This window comes from Notolabrus celidotus, chromosome 6 (genome assembly GCF_009762535.1).
Source record: "Notolabrus celidotus isolate fNotCel1 chromosome 6, fNotCel1.pri, whole genome shotgun sequence".
In the NCBI taxonomy this organism is placed as follows: domain Eukaryota; kingdom Metazoa; phylum Chordata; class Actinopteri; order Labriformes; family Labridae; genus Notolabrus; species Notolabrus celidotus.
The window spans coordinates 1,055,956-1,060,336 of NC_048277.1; positions in this window are offsets into that span (position 1 = coordinate 1,055,956).

The window sequence follows — 4,381 nt, forward strand, 5'->3', positions numbered from 1 at the left end:
GTCCATGCATTTGTTACCTCCAGGTTAGATTACTGTAACTCCCTCTTATCAGGCTGCCCCAATAAGTCTCTAAAGATTCTTCAGCTAGTTCAAAACACTGCAGCTCGAGTATTGACTAGAACTAGGAAGAGGGAGCACATCTCTCCAGTGTTAGCTTCTCTACTCTGACTCCCAATAAAATGTAGAATATAATTTAAAATCCTTCTTTTAACCTACAAAGCCCTTAAAAATCAGGCACCCTCGAATCTTAAAGAGCTCATAGTGCCCTATTACCCCTCTAGAACTCTACGCTCCCAACATGCAGGCTTGCTAGTTGTACCTAAAATCTCTAAAAGTAGTGTGGGAGGTAGAACCTTCAGTTATCAGGCCCCTCTCCTTTGGAATCATCTACCAGTCAGGGTCCGGGAGGCAGACACCCTCTCCACTTTTAAGAGTAGACTTAAAACTTTCCTTTTTGAAAAAGCTTATAGTTAGAGCTGGATCAGGCTTGGACCAGCTTTTGTCATGCTGCTATAGGCCTAGACTGCCGGGGGAACTGGCACACTGACACACTGGGATCCTAGCTCACCCTCTTCCCCCCAACCCCTTCATCACTTACTTTAACTCTGCCTGTCCCATTAAAGTTACTAACCATAGACCTTTCTGGAGTCCCTGAGCTCCCTTGTCTCGTAGGTTCCTCTGAGCTGCCGTAGACGTCCTCCTGCTGTGGACGATCTGGACTCCAGCTGATAAGGACGTGCTGGACTCCAGCGGCAACAGCTTCTACTACTCGTCTCATCACTATCACCTCTCTCTCTTACTCCCCTCTATCTGTCTTTCCAGATCCAACTCAGTCGAGGCAGATGGCTGTCTAACATGAGTCTGGTTCTGCTCGAGGTTTCTGCCTGTTAAAGGAAGTTTGTCCTCTCCACTGTAACTAGCTAAATACTGTGAGGTGCAATGCTCATGGTGGATTAAGGTGGGGTCAGACTGAGTCTTACCTTGTCTTGGTGTTGGGTCTCTGTTCATAATTTGACATAGAGTGGTCTAGACCTGCTCTGTTTGTAAAAGCGTCTTGAGATAACGTTTGTTGTGATTTGGCGCTATACATATAAAGATTGATTGATTGATTGATTGGTTGGCAGACCTATTAAAGGTCAACAGCATTCTGGGAGTCAGCAGATTTGCAGAGCTGTTCTCCGAAGCATTCCGGGTGCTTGTTTGATACTGGTATTGTTTTCCTGTAATTAACGTATTACTATGCAAGCAAGCCAGTGTCACGAAGATTCCTTCTGCATCTACACATCACGGGCGGTCAAGATACAACAATAACACATAACATATGTTACCTTATACGGAAGCCCTAAAAGGACATGATTTCATACATTTTATTTTTGCAACTTATTTGTCTTGTTATCTCAAGATAACAAACTTTGTTTTTTCGAGATAAGGAGAAGAATAAGAAGAGAAAACAGAGAAAATAAAATGTGTTTAATCATGTTGTTTACGGGAGCTCTGTACTAAACATAAGAGGAGCACATTTATACATATGTTAAAGGTGACATATCATGCAAAATGGACTTTTTAATGGTTCTCTACCTGAAATATGTTTCCCTGGCATGTCTACAAACCCCCCGAGAATGAAAAAAATCCATTCTGCCCCTGTTCTGATTTCTCCACCTTTCTGTAAATGTGTGTGAAACCAGCCGTTTCAGACTTCAGTGTTTTTGTTACGTAACAACAATATCCGGTCTGTCACGGAGTCAGAGCTCGGAGCTTGTTCAGCCCATAGACTGTATAAAATAATACTGAATCCCTCCTCTGTTTTTCATTCCCTGCACACATGTGTGCTAACAAGGAGCTTAGGAGGGAGGCATGCTAGTTGTAGGCTGTCTTAATAAACACAAAGGTCGGTTTTACTCCCCACGTCTGCAGATTTGAAGATCTAGTGGATGATTTTTATTTGTCATGGATAAGTGCTAGCGCTAATTAGCATAGCCACATAGCTATATGTTCATAGCTGTAGCTGTAGCTGTAGCTGTGTACCAAGACACACGTCGACATACTGACAAATAAAACAACAAGAAACACTAAATCTGTGACCAATCCTTCATAAAAGGTCGTGCTGCCTTTCTGGCAGAGGTCGGTTTTACTCCCCACGTCTGCAGATTTGAAGATCTAGTGGATGATTTTTATTTATCATGGATAAGTGCTAGCGCTAGTTAGCATAGCCACATAGCTACATGTTCGTAGCTGTGTACCAAGACACACGTCTACATACTGATAAATAAAACAACAAGAAACACTAAATCTGTGACCAATCCTTCAGAAAGGTCCTGCTACAGGCGCCTCTCCGTCAGGATCAGATTCAGAGGGTTGAAGTAACGCGATCTCTGAGCAGCCGTGTATATTCAGCCAACATGTAAACATTAGATCAACGTGCTGGAGAGCCGAGGCATATCCACTTCCGGAGGGGGCGTGGTCAGAGGGAAAACAGACTGTTCTGAGGAGGAATGAAGAAGAGGACTTTTCAGGCATGCCAAAATCTGATTTCAGTGTTTTTTTGAGCATAAACTTTAAAGACATGTTTTGGGGACCTCTTAGACCAATATATATTGATGAAAAAAGCGTGATATGTCCCCTTTAAGTAGGTCATGGAAAGGCCTGTTATCAATGTCTTCAACCGTTTGTTTTGTTTCTTGTTTTTGGAGGGGCATTTGTTCCAGTGTATAAGCTTATCAAAAAAGGAAAGTTTGAAGCCTAATCTTAAAAGTAGAGATTCTAATTTAAAAATCAGATGAGATCTCGAGATAACGATAAAATTAACTCATTATCTGGGAAAAACAGAGAAAATAAAATGTATTTAATCGTTTCTTTTTAGGGCTTCCGTACAGGATTATTTGGACAAGTCAACTCACACATCTTCACTCTCTTGGGCAATCTTTCCTCCCTTAATCCCAGATACTCAGTCCCCGCCTTGTTTGTTGTGGATCATGTTTTGAGGGTCAGTTTTTGAAGCAGAACTCTGATGATAAAGGAGTCATTAAACGTTGTCTGGTAAGAGAAATGTTTCACATCGTTTCACTTTATCACATGAGGTTAGGGATGAAGACATAACTAATCAATCATGTTTTGAGGAAGGTAGTGGAAAAATATTGTTCAGCACATCTAATCAATATTAAATTTATAATGATTGAAGTCTCATTCATTCTGTCTCATTACAAAGCGGTTTGCCTGAATCTACTAAATAGTATATGGGCTTCAAAGCTGTGTGTCTTTGGGGACTTCGGGCGTTTTCCTGAGTGTCTGCGTCTCGGCTGAACTTGGATTTGACATCATGAAACATGTATGAGATGGCACTCTGCGAGCGCCGCTAACATCAATCCCAGTAATGCTGCTGTTTACTCTGCCGCCGTCTCATAACAGTGGCAGCCTTCATTTGCATGCACACACACATACACACACACACATTTTGTAATTTATGTCACCGTTTCACAACATGGATTGAAAGAGAAGTGGAGGGTAAGTGTGATTCATGATTCTCAAGGTGTTAACAATGTATGGGGCAAAGCATTGGATGTAATGGATTTAAGGTAATCTCATTATAAAAAGGTGGATGTGTTCCAGCATCATGCAGATTAATCTAACACACCCAGATAGCATTGAATTACTGGGATGTTCTCATTTTCATGCTTTAAAGCTCATTTAATAGATATTTATTCTTGTATTAGTCTTTCCTTTCTGTGACCTCATTTTCTGATCTTACATTTTTTAAGATGATGTTTCGGTAGATTTAAAAAGTTGGGTATGAATATTTAACCTTTTAAACTATTGTTATATAAATATAATTGGTAACACTTTACAATAAGGGTCCCTTAATTAGCGTTAGTTAATGCATTATTAAGCATTAATTAACAGTTTAATAATAGTTTAATAATCATTATAATGTATTACCTAACATTAACTAACACATTACTTAATGCATTAATAAGCAGTTATTTAATGTCCACTGCTCAGAGTTAATTAATACATTATAAAGCATTAATAAAAGTTAAAAAACTTAATTAGTTAACCATTAGTGAATGCTTTCTGGACCCTTATTGTAAAGTGTAACACATGCATCACTTAAGTAACACATTATAAATGCTAAACTGCCTCATAAGCATTACTTAACCATAATTAAGCATTAGTGAATGCTTTTTGGACCCTTATTGTAAAGTGTAACACATGTATCTCTTAGGTAACACATACACTGAAGCAAAATGAGTTGAAATGTAGTTGAAGCAACACATATAAAGAATTTAACACATTTTATTTAGAATAAAACAGATAATCACAGATAACATCTCAACTGGCACAGAGAAGTACGGTGGCCCTGAGAGCTCACAGCACTGCAACTTAA